This window comes from Numenius arquata, chromosome 4 (assembly GCF_964106895.1).
Source record: "Numenius arquata chromosome 4, bNumArq3.hap1.1, whole genome shotgun sequence".
Taxonomy (NCBI): domain Eukaryota; kingdom Metazoa; phylum Chordata; class Aves; order Charadriiformes; family Scolopacidae; genus Numenius; species Numenius arquata.
In genome coordinates, this window is record NC_133579.1 from 26,038,134 (window position 1) to 26,054,312 (window position 16,179).

The window sequence follows — 16,179 nt, forward strand, 5'->3', positions numbered from 1 at the left end:
CAATGAACCAAATGTACAAAATACGGCACGCCTGCTCATAGCGTTCAGACACTTTATAGAGGTTTTAGAAGTTTACTGACTTTGTAAAGCAAACTGGCATGTGGGAGTTCAATGTGCAGACTGAGTGCTTGATTGTAATTAGTTGGAGACTGGCAAATTGGCTTTGGGAAGGTAGTTAAGGAATAATTGTCTGTGTCTGGACAGGATTGTTCCTGGTTACAAACTATACTGTTGCCTTACAGCTGATGCTGTTTTACATTGTGCAAGACTTTTTTTAATGTGCAACAATTATTATTTTTATGCATAGTGCTGTCTTGCCCCAAAATACGAAGGTGCCACACAAACACGCGTGAGAACGCAGTCTTTGTTCAAAATGAATTGTAATCAACATGAACTACAAAAAAATTTCCCCAAATGGCAAATCTGGTTTGCCAAACTAGTGGATTGATTTTGGTGATCTGGAACATGTCACGTATACATTTATATGTGCAATGCTTACACATTCTATAGTTTTTATTTTGGGGATAAAGTTCCAAAGACCTATCCACCGTGATAACATCTACTTGAAAAAGATTGCCTCTAATATCAGTCATTCTAGCAGTGAAGAAGGTAAGCACCAATTTCCTCACAATTTTTTTTTTGGTTTCTTTTTTGCCTTTCAGAGTGCAAATTCACCTGCGCCAGTGGTAAATGCTTGTATCTTGGTTCACTGATTTGTAACCAACAGAATGACTGTGGGGATAACAGTGATGAAGAGAATTGTCTGCTTGTAACAGAGCATCCACCTCCAGGCATCTTTAGCTGTAAGTACTGGCTCTTTGTGTGCATCCGTGTATGTATGTATGTCGAATATGTCTGTTTACCTCAGTCTGTTCAGAAACTTGATCTGCAATGTGATATCTGGGGGGGGGGATGAGACAGAGGAAGTAAATTCTGTTTTTCTCTGAAGCAGCAGTGATTTGTAACATGCTTGCTCTAGGTTTTTAAACCTGGAAAGTTGTAGTTGTGCAAAGGGGGTTTGTGCTGCAGGTATTAGTGTTATGATCATATGGATCTTGTATGGCTTCTGAGAAAGAAAGCATAATATATAAATGATTAAATAATTTGTTTTCCAACATTCTAAAAAACATGCTTTGTCTGTGTGACAGTCTTTGTATGTTGTTAAGACTACTAAGAAAGGCTTTTGTGGGCATATATTTAAAATAGCTTTAGTTGCTATTCTTTGATGCATAAATATCTCTTACAGGGTGCCCGAGTTTATCATTGCCAGAATTGCTCTCTTAGTGTTTTGCCCTCGGTGATGTACACTGAAATCAAACTTTGGGTTTTTTTAATGTTCTGCAATAATTTATTTTGAAACCACAATTCAGCTTTCTGGATGGGGGAGAAACTTTCCAATAATGCTGCTGGTCTACAAGTGCAATAGAAGTGCTGTTATATTACTCACCGCTTTCCACATGGTTTGGTTCTGCCAATACTGACATCCCTCAGCACACTGTTTCACCTCAGGTTGTGACTATGCCTTAGGAATATCTGTGTTACTTATGTTGTTATTAGTAACAGGAATTACAAGCGGCATGTATCTGTGATTTTTGTACAAACGCATGTGCCTTTAGGCAGGACAGAATCACTGGAGTGGATTCATAATAGAAGATGAAGTCAGGTGTTGGATACGCACCTTTCCTTCTCTGCCCTCTAACTTCCAGTTGAGCATCTGTCTAAATGTTGTACTGTAAATGTTTTTAAATCTTGTATTTTGTGGCACTTTGATACTTCTTCAGTGATTTCAGAGGTTTTGAAACAATAATGGCCTACAAATGCTTTTCTATAATTTCATTTTATTTTTGTTTTGATTTGATTTTTGTAGTGAAACTCTTTCCTAAGCCCCAGGACTAGCCATATGCTTTGGTAATGGGTCCAAATAAAAATGTCACCTGTATTTGCCCATGAACTTAGGCTAACCTTGGCTTTTGAGTTGTAAAAAAGTTATGCCTTATTACTTGTGCATGCAAAACTTGTATGCATATCTTTAAAGTTCAGATAGAGGAATTTTTTTGACTGGGATGCTGTACAGCTCTTCTCTTAAGCCAAGCCAGCACAACCATTCGCTCAAAAGGAGCAATGAAAACCACTGTGGTAGAAGATGGAGGCAAGGACTTTGGTGACAAGCAGCAGTTGGAGCATCATAGGTGGTGGCCCTGGGTGTCTGCAGTGTGATGGCTGCAGCCTATGAGTACCTAGGTGGAGATCCTAGGTGGAACTCCGAAAGCCTTCTTCAGCTTGAGGTCTGACTGCCAGGGCACCATTGGTTTTTCAATACCTCTCCGTCCCTGTGGCAATTGTGCAGTAATCAAAGCAGCGTGTTGGCACCACACGCTGGCCTGCTCCTCAAGAGGGCTTTGGACTGTAGAAATGGTTACTTGCGTGATCCAGGATCTGCAAACTTCCTGGTCTCCCCCTAAGCCGCATCCCTCCCTTCAGGCAATGCAGTAGGTCGAGAACATGAAGCCTGAAAGGGACCAGCGCTGGTCAGCTTGGCAGGTCATCCTCCTCACCTCCGGTGGCATAAAGTTTATCCAGACCAAACACAACAAAATGTGTCTGCAAAAAACCTTCAGCGGCAGGTTTCCTACCGCTTGCCCTGGAGCTTCAGTTGGCATGTTTTATGATCCTGTCTCTGGAAAGTTCTGCAGGTCAAAGTGGTGGCATTTGTCTCACTTTTCAGTAGACCTGGATAAAAACTGTTTTCTTCCTTCTCAAATCAGCCTTTTACAGACCTGAGGACTGTTAACACCCATCAATCAGTTACCTTTTGGGAGGGTTTTAAACAAAACATCCTAAATAAAAACAAGTTCCTTCACATGAATTATATTTCCTTAAATCGGTTATATTTGTTCATTTTTTCTGACTCCTCCTAAAATATGGTGTCCAATAGTCCTTCTACTGCAGACCTCCCCAGTGCTAGTGAAGAGGAATAATGAGGTAAACTGTCCTTCAAGAACTGTATTTGCTGGTTTTGTAATAACACTGCGAATGAGTTTGTACAGGAAATATTTGATTTATTGCTAGGAGCATTTGGAAGTATTTAACTTTTTGCTTACCTTGTGGCAGAGAGAGCGGTTCATTATTTGTTGCATTTGGGGATATTGCTAGTGACGGTACTTCTTCATTGCAATCGGGGCTGCGGTTCAAGTGCTGGTAAATAAAGAGACTTCTGTTTTAAACAAAAAAACCTAGTGAAACAAGGTCCTAATCCTAATGGTGAAACAAAGAGAATAAAGACCGAAGCTAGTTGGAAAAATAATACAAACAGAAGCAGTGTTTAAAACAAATGAAGATTAGTGATATTTATCATGTTCTGGCTATTAAACAGGCTGTTACACAGTAGAAATCGGTGCCAATTGGTAATAGGAAAGAGCATTATTATGAATGTGGCAGTTGGTTGTATTGTCTTATTCCAGCCTTAAAAAAAATGTTACTAGAATACTTGTTGAAGTGAGGTCCCCAGGCCTTAGAGGGATGACATGTTGAATTAAGGAACTTGTGCGTGCTTTTGCTCAAATGATTTTAATGGGGATCCCTACCAGAGTACACCAGAGTATATGCGCTTGATGTCCCAGCTGACGAGGCTACCTTCCAACACTGAACTGCATATATTCATTGGTCTCTAATTAGTGACAAGAAGGTAATACGGCACTACAAAAAGAAAATGAATGTTAAAAAAGTCCCTTGAGGAATTTTAAAGCCGTAATTTCTTTCTGGTCAGTGCTATACATCAGCTCTGTTCTTGCACCTTCTTGCATGTGCACAGTTCTTGAACTGTGCAGGAAACTGTTGAAAGGAGCCACGTGTAAGTGTGTGCTGGTCTATGTCCAGGCAGGGTGGCCTGTTCCTCTCTGGGACTGCCCTTGTCTTTACCCACAGCGCATTGGCACTACTGTGGTATGCCTTCCCTTCTGCTGCTTCTTCAAAGAATCCCTTTCTTTTACTGTATTCAAAGCTCCTATCCTCCCATGGTGGAAACAATATTCATCTAATTTCACAGTGATACATACACTGGCCCCAAATGATGTCTAAATAAATAAATTTTCATATGGAAGTTCTGCTTCAGTTTATTTAAGCAGCATGTGCCGTGTTAGCGGTAGCCCATATTTCCTGGCTACTGAAGCATTTCTCATTTGTGATCTTGCCAGCAGCCAAATCCAGAATGTCTCGTTGGAGCTTATTGTTTAGCTTAGTTAAGTTGCATGAGCAGTGGTATAGAAAGATATTTTTTGTGGGTGACCTGCTCCCTGGATCTCGTGGTTATAGCAGACGCTATCTCATTGTGTTAGAGGAGTTTAAATCTCCCAGACCTGGTGTTCCTCTCTCCTTGCTGTTCTTGCTATCTGGCTCCAGTGTGGAGGCTGTTAATTCAATCTTTTAAACGTTGCTACTGGACTCAATAAGATGTCTCACTTACGCGAAGTTAAACAAAATGTGTCTTTTTGTGGCCCTTTGGTTTTATTAATTTTCCTCTGCTGACTTGTAGGTAGAGTTTCCTTATGCTGCGACATGGGCCATTTGTCTGTGTAGCACGGAGAAATTGGAGGGCAGCCGGGGAAAATCTGCGCCAGCTCCAAGGTGTGTTAGAGTCTGCTTTTAGACAACCCAAGCTGCAGCCCAGCAAGTTGGTCAAAATACGCGCTGCAGCATTTAAGCTGAACATGTTAAAGTAATGGCTTGCATGGTTTACAGTGAGATTTTTAACACAGGTTTGATGATGCATGTTGAAGCGTACCTCCCCCTCCTCGGTGAGGACACAGAGGCTACTGCACGTTTCCCCATAGGTAGCCTCCTACGAAGTAGCCCGTGTCCACTTACTGCTTTGATTTTCATCAACTATGAAGACGTATTGATTGAGATAATGGAGATGACTGTTCTTTTAACACTCCTCGGAGGTCGAGGGCGTATTTAACAGCACAAAGCCATGATGGGAAAAATGAGATGAAGAATAGGATTTTGAACATTGCAGACTTGGCCTTGGCGGCAGCTTGCCGATCCACGTGACCTGCAAAATTTGGACTCGGAGGAATTGAAACAATGTGCCTGCTTCTAGCAGGACACAGTTCATTTGTTCAAGCTTTTCCCTTTGTTTCGCAACAAATGATCAGCCTGCCTTGTCCTGCTAAAAGTAAATTAGATTTTGAAATGGGAAGTGTCGTCTGTTGTCTGTTTGCAGACTGCGGTATCCAAGCCATGGCTAGTTGAGAAGGGTTGCAATGAGGGAGATTTTAGTTCTTTCATTGTTTGGTGGAAAACAGTACCGGTAGTTATCTCTGCTGTGATCTGTACATGTTCGTGGGCATATGAAATATAAATATTGACATGCATAAGAATTTGAAGAAGAGTAAAAGAAGGGAGAACAAATCCTTCTTGTCATGTGAAAATTATGTCTACATCAAATTTCAAGTTGTCAGCATTGATGGAGGTGATGTGTCATGGCTGTTTTGGCATAGAAGAGTTTGCTGTAGGAGTTCATTTTCCTCTGCAAGGTAAAAAAACCCAAACAAATCAAATATATAGCTCTCCCTTTCACCGCCCCCACCTACTTCTGTCAGCTCTGAGCCTTGTAGGGATCTGCGGGGGGTTGGAGAATGATTCTGTTTTAAAAACAAAAAGCTCAATCAAAGGAAAATATTTTGTTTAAAGAGACCTTTGGCATCCCCCTCTGACTGTGACACCGCATTTGCACAGATAAAAACAACCGCTTAGATTTACATTTTGATTGTGCTTCTGCTTTCATGTGTGCCGGGCTGTCCCACTTCAGGTGAAATTTATCCATTTCTTTAAATATTTAGCAGTCTAGCGTTGATGTTAATGAAAGTCTGGCACTGCTATTTTGAGCATTGCAACAATGATAGTAATTTTCAGTGTCAGATTACTGCTTCTCGGAGGAAAAGGGAGATGGGAGGAGGGAAGAGCGGAAAAAAAAAAAAAAAATTGTTTCGGGTCTAATAGAGTTTGTCATCAGCCTGGCTGTGCCAGACAGATGGATCATGAATACTGTCTAGACGCTCTCTGCCTGAGTGGAGCTGTGGTCTCTAAGGACAGGCAATGAGACGCCGGCTTAAGTGACTGGGGAAAGTCAGGACGTGCTCCCCTCTAATCAGATACCGATCCGGGCTGATCCTGCCCCGCCGGGCGGGAGGGGAGGACAAGCCCCGCTGGTGCTGGGGGCCGGTCAATACCGATCTCAGCTGAAACTTGGCTATTACGGGGCTGTAGCGGGGGAAAAGGAGAGGGGTGGTGTTACGACACTATTGATTTCACCGCATCTGCCCAGAGACCGCGGGGTGATGTGGCTGGGAGTATGGATCTCGGGAGGGGGTGGATTGGGGAGCCATCATCTGGCCATAAAGCACATACACAGAACTGCTCGGTCACCTGTATTGATTGATTGGTTTAGTCACAGTATACGCTTGAAAATGCTTATTTTACTTGCTTGCTTTTTCTTGATCTGGCCCACTTGTTCAGAAGGATTCATTCCTTCTCCTTACCTGGGGCTCCGTACGTCCCCGGCTGTTAAGAGGAGGTTACATGAGGCTGCCTGCAGTTTGGAAAGGAGAAGCTGTGTTCACCAGGTGAGACCCATAGCCTAGGGCAGACCTTGCGCTATTTAGTGATCTCTCATGCTGTTACTTGTCCTTTCTCTGTCACTAAGCACAATTAATGATAAGGAAATAAAAAATTCTGATGTAGACGGAGTGATAAATATTTTTTGACTGGTGGAGTTATAACAAAAACTTAATTTGATACATATGCTAACTTATTTAAAAAACAAGAGGTTCTCTTGGTTTTGTATTACAGAATAATCCATAGAATTCTGGATTTTACTTCTGTATGTATATAACTAAATACTAGATAGATATTTTTATTCAGAAGATCCAGTTGGTTTTCAGGCTACAGTGCAGTCCTGTTTCTTCAAGTTCTATAAGCACATTCTGTACTTTGTTTTGAAATAATTTCACCTTTGCATATTTTTGAAGCACATCATGGAACATTAACAATATGAGCTCGATAAGTTGCAAAAGGAAAAAGCAAAACATTAAGGTGAATTTTGTGTTTTCCTTTAATATTTTGTATGTGTTTTTAAAAGTACTGTATTTCCTGGTGTTTAATAAATGAAGTATAATGCTAGTTCCATGAATTCTGTAACCAAACTGCAGTGAAATTCAGTAATGCTAGAGTTGACCCTTTCTTCATTCGGAGCCTCACAGTACTAGCAACTCTGACAAGCCAGACACACGTGTACGTGGCCAATAACAACCATGAAGTATGCTGGTACAACATCAGGTGTTTGCATCTGCTTACAAACAGGGCTGAACTCGGCTCCTGGTAAGGAATTTCCATTTCACAAAGTTTCCAGCTGAATATTAATCATATTTTTACAGTTAATGAGAAAAAAAAAAAAAGCTCAGTGTCCTGCAGATGAAAATATGGGCATTTCAGTAGCTCTGAAGTGCTGTATTATTCATATGCAAAGTATGTCAGCTGTATCACCTTTAATCAAGATCTAGAAACAGCATTTGTTAGAACTGTTGGTGTTTGTTCTTCATACATGTTTTACTCACTCCTTCAATTCCTGTTAGCTTTTAGGAAGCTTCATCTAGTACTAAACGTTATGGTTTAGTACAATTATGCCTGGTAATTCTTTTGCTTTCTCCTGTTTCCTTTTTCTGCTACTATTTCTTACAGATGCAGAAGAAAATTTTAAGTGCTCAAACTTGTACAGTGTATTAAAATCTTCCTTCAAAGACTGATTTTTATGTATCTGAGAGAGTGCCTAAACATCAGGCTGGAAATGTCAGCACAGCAGTGCAGGGCATGATGTGACTTTCTATCTTACAGGTACGCTTGGCTCTGCAAGAGATGGGAGCTCCTTGCAGACCACTATGATGGTCTCCGGCGGACTCTGAGGGCCCCCTTCTTCAAACTGTTTTCTCCAACAGAAGTTCATGGTAGCAAAAATATTTCATCAGTGCAGGCCTAAAAGTAAAGTACAAAAACCACAGCACAGTGTCATACCATGGGCACAATTCACCCCCTAGTGAGAGGAAGAAAATAAACCGTGAGCCAAATATTTTCAGACATTATTTCACATACAACTAGTAGGTGCTCAATCACGACATCAGGAATCATGTGGAGTGGAACTGAGCGACTTTTGATGCTATTATTTTCAGTCCACACTAGTAAATATTGTTCATTGCTGTCCTTCCTCTCTACATGTTGATTTGCAGGGGTCACACTGTACAGACCACTAGGAGCTGCCCGGCTAAATCTCTGTAAGTTTTAGATGCAGTTCTGAAATCCTCCTGTGTGAATTTTAAAGCCACTGCTCTCCCTGTCGTTCATTCAACCCGCATTGGTTATCGCTGGTAAATGCTCATGAGGAGCACTGCCTTTGTGCTGTGTTTGCACTTGACTACTACAAGCTTAGAGGAGCAGTCACAAACTATTTCTTCTGTAGAGCATTGGAAGCTGTTCAGATGCTTAGGTAGTATGAAGATTACTTATATTTTCAAATGGTTTAGTGTTTCAGAGAACATGCTTTGAGGCAGCTTTTTTTAAAATAAAAAATAATTTAAAAAAAACTTCTCACAAAAAAAGAGACGTAGAGTCAAACTAGACAATCTTTCTTCTCTAGGAATGCTGCAGACTCTGATGTTTGATTACTTTTCATTCTGCAGTTGCATATTTGACCCTTTATCTCCAGAAATTCTTCATCTCCCTGATGAAATTAACCACCTTAATTTTTCTTAAGCAGGCTCATCTTCTCCTTCTCTTTTAAAGTAACAGCTGAGGTGAAGATGAATTGGGAGTTTGCTTGTATGTTATGGTATAAATAAATGCACACTGAAAATTTTCTGTCTGAGGTTTCTATGTAGCTTAATATATAGCATCGTGTTTGTGCTCAAAAAAATCCATGCTTTTCATGGATCTCTATGGTCTGTATTGTGTGCGAAATGATGTTTTTCCATGTCATGTAGTGTTTAACTGAAGCATGTTGCTTTGGCCATTAGTGTGTAGCTATTTTTCCCAGACTGGAAAGCCTGAGAAACCCTATTTGCTTCACGGTTTTGCAAGTGCTTGAAACCAGCATAAGCCAGTATTGCCCCTTGTGGTTACTCCCTCACTTGTCCTTGTGCAAATGTTTGTGCAGCCACACAGGAGATGGGCTGGAGACCCAGTCTGGTTCTGATGAACTCTGAGAAACTTCCACTTTGTTTTGGCTGGTGTCATGTCTGTGGTTCCGTTCTCAGCTCAACTGTGCAAACTCTTGTGCTGGCACAAAGTAGAAGGCACTACAAGTGGCTCCATTCAGTGGTGGTTTATCCTTGACTGGTTTAAGGTTTCCACAAAACGGTAGTGTTATTAAATGCCTTAGTCCTTGCCGCACTAAAGTATATGCTTAAAGATCTTCCCCTGAACACAGGAGAGTTTGGGAATTAACAGCTAATTGTTGCTTTCCCCCTTCTCCCCGATTCTGATCTCATCATTTGTCCCTTTTTGTTAGAGAGAAATGAAGCAGAAGAATGAAGCGTCAGAAGGGGTCTCTTGTGACCGTTCATGGGCTTGGGTTCATTTGGAATGAACCCATGCTAGTAGAATGTAATATAGCATTTCAATAACAAAGTCCAGTTTGGCTTAAGACGTGGGGCTTTATTGGAATAGTGTTAGCTAGTTAAATGAGTTCATAGTAGCCATCTGTCCTGGGTCAGATCAAAGGCCCAGCTAGCCCAATATTGAATCTGGCACCGGCCAGTTGCAGATGCTAAGTGAAAGAGTATAAGCAAATTAGATAAACAGTTGTGCTTTTCCCCATAAACCTGGTTCCTTGGAGGAATGCTGCACTGCTCTGCATGAGGAGCATGAGATTTCTGTCCTCCTGAGAGAATTCGGCATTTAGAAAGGGCAGGAACTGCGGTAAAGAGAAAATGTCTCATTTCATAAGTGTGAGAATGAGAGAAGAGTCATCAACCCTTCTCTAACCAGTAGATGTGTGGGCACATTGGTTGCTTCTATATTCAGCAGATACTTTTCATGTTAAGGCATTTTGAATGTAGGACGCAAGCTTGGAAGTGCTGAATTCATGTCAACCTGAAAGACTATTAGCCTGGGTCTTTTCACTTATTTTGTGAGAAACAGATATTTTTAATTTTTCTAAGCTTACTGTTGTTTTTTTTTTTTCTGAGGGGTGTTGGGAGTTTTTTCAGTCAGGATTTGTGGACTGTGTGACAGCTTTATATTTAATAGTGAACCAAGTTCATCTTGCCAAAGTAGGCTTAAATTTGGCTTGGCTTTTTAAAAAAACAATTGCTCACACAAAGCCTACTGCATGTAGGGAACACAGTTGTCACCTGTGACTGTGTATTACACAGGTATCAGATACCGTGGGAGTACGTGTGTGTATATTACAGCAGGCTCGCACTCATTTTTGTTTTATTTCCATGCATGTTATATGCAAACGTAAGGAGTGAATACAGACTGGTTAGCATTAAGAAAAATGCCAGCAACGTAGAAAGATCTGTACCTCAGCTCCTATGAAAACATAAATTGGGATTTCTATCTTTGTTTAAAAATATCCACTCTTTTAATTATAGGCCTAGGGTTAAAATCAAGGCTAAAATATTTTTTCACATTCTATTTAGACCACAAATGAGACAGTTGACCAATTGTTTATACTGAGCCACTGTTGGGAGCTAAAGGAAAACAGATCAGGAGAGTGAGTTGTTAAATTAATTGTGTTTTGTATGTGATAGATGACTTTTCTCTAACTTAACAATACAGTCTAAGAGGCTAGAGAGAGATGTATGTAACATGGCGTTAGTCCAGCCATACACGATAAGATCACAGCCCTACTTATCTTTCTAGCAGCATTGCTACACTGGTAGCTTCCTCTTTCCTTCTCAGATTTCTCCTCCTTCTTTCCTTCTGTTTCAATATTGCTGTGTAATAGCTTCATAAATGTAAGACAGATTAAGGACCTGGGGGGTGTAGAGATAATAATGACGCACTATGTGAGTACTGAGTCTGGCACCTAGTAGCACCTTGATAGAAATAGAAAGCTGTGATCACAGTATTAAAATATGCTAACAAGCTGAAGGAGCTAATGGGCTGAATTTTTACAGTGCAGATGTTCATCCGGCACTTGGGCTGAATGCAATAACAAATGTGTGGGGGCTGATGGTGATATTATTGTGTTCTTGGCAGCACAGTCCTCCAAAACAATCTTCCTTTCTTTTATATTTTACCAAGATTTAGAATGTTCTTTTTTGTGGTCTAAGATAACGAATGTAAGTATGTATAAACAAACTGGTATGACTAAGGCTGGCTGGGCTAGGGTTGTCTTTTATTCAAACAGGCGTTCTGTGAGAATGGATGCACCCCTTTATGTGGTGGTGGGGATCAGTATCTCTGTTCTTGGATAGTTCATGCTCTACATTTCCTACTAAATATCAGATAGTTTTATTGGTTTTGGTTTCAAAACCCAGCTCATCTGGCCAGAATAAACCATCTGCTTTGAGAAACTAGAGCAATGGTCTGATGTAAAGGTCACCTCCTTGTGTTTTCCAGAGGAAAGTCGGTAGTCTCCTGGAGAACAGACAGTGGCCTGTATTCAGTACCTCAGCCTGGCCACCCATCTCATGGTATTTCACGTGTTCAGTCTCTACCTTTGTGTTCAATGCTTTGCGGCTAATGCCAAGAATGATGTTGCTGTCTTGCAGAACTTTTCAGCTGTTTGAATAAGAAACGACCTTGACTTCTTTCCAGCAGATTCAGATATTCCTCAACTCTTTTTTTTTTTTTTCCCTCCCTGACAAAGATACTGGCTTGTTTGTTTTAATTACCAGGATGAAAGGTGCATGTGGCTTGTGTTTGAGATAAGCTCCAGCTCTATTCTATTGATCAATCTATTGATGTTAGAAAACTAAAGGAAGGGCTGAAATGATATGAGGAATGGAAGACTTGGTGATCAGTGAATAGTCCCACCAACAGTTCCAACTTTGCTTGGCATCTCTGCCACAGACTTCCAGGGCAATCCTGATGAAATCATTATTGGTTTTCTTCCTTAATTTCTTTATTTATAAAATGGAGATAATGATGTTCATCTACTTTGCAGAAGTAATAAGATGAAATTTTTACATGGTTGAAAAACATGCAAAGAGATGTTGAGCTGTAATAACCTCAGAAAAATGGGTATTACACTGGCAAAAATACAATGATAAGCTGACAGTGAGAATTAAAAAAGTGTTTAGAAAGTATGTGCTTTATGATGTATATTAACATTAGCATATACTGTCCAATATGAACAAATTTATCTTTAATTTTTCACTTGTATGACAACATGTAACAGCAAGGAAATGAATATGCTAAATAGTTTCTAAATAGATACATAAAAAGTCAATTTGCATAAAAATATTACTAGAGACAGAAGAATAGGAATGAGTTTCATCAGTCAACTATAATTCCACAATTGAAGCAGAGCATCTTAAAAAATGGTGAATGTAATGCAATATAATGATATTTGGTTGTGTATTAGTGAAGTCTGAAGAGGAAGATCAGAAGGATTTAATCAAATGAGGTCAGCAGTCAACAGAATGATGGATGAAATTCAATCTTGATTAATGCAAAGTAATTCATACTGGAGGGCAAAGTATATGCTATTAATACAGTTTATTGGATCCTAATTAATTGTGTAATTTCAGGAAAAGGACCAAAGCATCACTATGAAGGGCTGAATTAAGACCTCTTTAGAGAATATAGTTGCGGTCAGATAAAATATTTTGAATCAATAGAAAAACAGGATGTGATTTGTTATGATGCTGTTACATAAATCAACACTTCACCTTTACCTAGAATGCTGTGGTCAAGTGTTGCTGCAGCACAGAAACATGCTGCAGATGTAGAAAACATAGGAAAGCAGTAGAAAGAAGTTGTGAACAGACTTTTATATGAATAGAGACCAAAAAGGTTGGAATTGTTTACTTTTGAGTCTAGGTAAAGAGTGGGGAAATAAAAAGGTACACAGGACTATGGGCGTTGAACAGAAGGTGGGTGAGGAACTTAGGCTGTATCATAAGATTAGAAGATCGCTCAGTGCAATTCAAAGCTGATAAAATAGAAATTTTTTCATACATCCTGTCTTCAGGCTATATACCTCATTTCCGTGCAGTGTCATTGAGGCAAGGATTTAGCAATATTTAAAGAAAGGAAGTCTCTGAACACTGAGTCCTCTTGTAGGTAATTTATCCAGAGAGGAGTAGTTAGGAAATGTATAAGGCTGAGGTTCCAGGCATTAAACTTATTTCTAACTGTAAGAATGGATTAAGAGCTTGAGAGGACATTTCCTCAGTCTTTTGGAGAACTGAACGTCCTCATCCAGGAGGACAGCGTGTAGGTTCCCATGTGTGGTGTGAAACTGAAGTCCATAGTAAATGGCTTGGAATAGTGTTTGTGTGAAGCTGTGATCAAAGTCCTTATGCACAGTTTCTCGGACTTAAGTAATTACTGATATTGCATGTAACAGCCTTCCGTCACATCTTATAAAGCAGAAATCTGGACTGTCTTGTGTATCTGTTTTTCGTAGAAGGTGGTTATCTAGCAAGGCTGGCACATTGAGTTGCTCAACAAGTGAAAACTGTGGTATCTCTGCCAGCCTGTGCTGGATTACCTGTTGCACACCAGGCTCTAGCCCTGGGAGGGGTGTTGAGCACATCCCCAGCGCAGGAGATCATGCCGACAGGAAAAGTGTATTAGGAATTGCAGAGGAAGCCGGTTTAAGCAAGCAAGGTTTAGAATTAAATGTGTTGCAATACGGATTAGTATTTCATTCTTTGAAGCTTCCTACAGCTTCCTACAGAAGTCCATTAGGCTCATGTAGTTAATAAACCAGACCTTCAGAAATGTCTACTCCTTCAACATAATGTACTGAACTCCATATGTAAATGTTCAACAGTAGTGGACAACGTTTGTGGATCTTTTCTTCTTGCAGGAGATGATAACAGTTTCTTTGCTTATTGCAACACAAGCTATATCCATTAATTAGGACTTTCAGAGAGAAATGTGTGTAGGCTGTGAACATGCAGAGTGATGCAGAGAGGTGGGAAACAGATGTGTGGTCATATATGCACCAGCCAGCTATTACTCAGATACCATCCATCTGCTAATTAGCGGCTGGAATGTTGAATAACACTGTTGTTCGTGCGATTGCTTGAGTGCAGTGCTGCGTCTAGGTTTCACACTTGTCTTAATCTCTACACGGTACCGTAAGTAACATGCTTCAATTAAAATTGTTTTGAAAGTGAGGTATCTAGAACTTCCTTGTTACAACAGACTAATTTCTTGGTGTAGATTACTGTAAGTGTAGGGCCATCAGCTTTTTGTACCCTTGGAGGGACAGCATTGGGTTAACACTAGAGAGGAAACCTGACTCATCCGTTTTTACTTCCTGTCATGCTAATGAATGAAGTGTGTGTCATGTCAACTTTAAACTACCCCCTTGATGATTCTCCCCCTACCTCCTTCAATAAAGAGTCAGCAAAGAGCAGCCAATTTCTGAACTGCCATAGCCGGGGGAAGTACGTGGTAGTATTACCTGTATGATGAACGGCTCCTTAGGAAAAAATTGTAATTTATCTAAAGGTCATATTTTACTGTATTATCCCTAAGAATTTCGATAGAAAGTATTAGTATTTCTAGTTGCTATATGTCCGAAAAATACATGTATTCATGCACGCACGTGTACATATACTCTAGATCAGTGTTTTTTCTTTTGTGAAGTCCAGATCCGTGATACATTTCAGCCCTGCCCATCGTTATAGGAACAGGCAGTAACAGCCAGCGCAATTAAGTGTTGCCACACTGGGGTTTTAAGTTACCTACTACTCTCTACTGTGCTGTATTCCAGGTAAAAGGCACATCTGTAGATCAGAAAGAGCAACTCCAAATTTGCTGCCAGAACATAAATGCAGAGATGTCTTTTCTCTGATCCCGTTTCTGCATTTGTAAAATGTTTCTCATGCTTTCCTCAAACAACTTCCTCCTTTATCCATATAAAAAAGCTTGTGAATTAGAAGAGCGCTTCTAATCTTCCAGGTAACTGGGGAAATAATCCTTCTTTCTCCCCTCCCCTTCTCCCCCTCCTTATCTTCCTTCCCCACAGAATGCTAAAACATTGTTTTTCCTCCCACAGTTGAAAGGTGTGTTTTGCAGAATACAGATGAGATGTTTGTTGGCTAGCAAAAAATAAAGCGAAACATGAGACATGTCTTTCAAGTACAAATGGGGCTTTAGAGATCTCTGTTGGAAAGCCTAATTTCTACATGAGCACAACTGTTTCTCCATATTGCCTGGAACACTTCAGTTACATATTTGGCCACACTTTCTATTATGGATTCTATAAAGACATCATTTGTCAAGCTAATAACTGTGTACAAAAAATGTTTATTCACAATAAAAATGGATTTTGGAGATCTTTGAATTGCACCCACAGATAGAAGATTTTGCAGTACTTCGCAATATACTGAGCTGGATTAGATGATAGTAATAGTAATAATCAGGATTCCTTTCTCCATTCTGCGGGGCTAACTGAACTTTACTTTTTTTGAACCTTATCAGTTACATATTTTTTTTTATTTTTAATATTTCTAATTTTTGGCCTCTCTAGTGAGGGAGCTGAATATTTTTTCACTGTCAAGACCTTGCTTGCAGAGTGTGTTTTTCATGACACTGATGGTCTCTGACTGAAAAAGAGCAATAATGACTTTATAGCATATTCTACCTAGGTGGATAACTGGTTTTTGTAGGAAATATATATTTTTTAGCTAAACAGAAAATTTGCCTTACTAAACTACAGACTGCATAGACTCTTTTTAGAAATTGTTTTCTTTAGTTGTCATATGTAAGCCATATTCAAAAGGTATCTTTGTTGCTGATTTCAACAGCAGTTAAGTCACTTAAGTAGGAGCTCGACACACATATCTTTCTATATGTGACTATAGCAGCTATTTAAACTAAGGATTTAAGTAGACAGAATGTAATTAACCCCATTGCAAGACTAATACACAAGGGAAAAATGCCACAGGATTTTGTAATAGCGACAAGTGGTCAAGGCATTACATTTATGCGTTGCTAGTT

General features: G+C 39.9%; 1 protein-coding gene across 1 annotated transcript in view; it reads left to right on the forward strand.

Annotated features, from left to right (window-relative positions):
* The first annotated feature begins 668 nt into the window (after window positions 1–668).
* Window positions 669–16,179, forward strand: part of LDLRAD4 (low density lipoprotein receptor class A domain containing 4) — a 146,973-nt gene continuing 131,462 nt past the window's right edge. The window contains exon 1 of the mRNA XM_074146307.1: window positions 669–803. The gene's annotated coding sequence lies outside the window, so the exon portion shown is untranslated. The remainder of the gene's footprint in view (window positions 804–16,179) is intronic.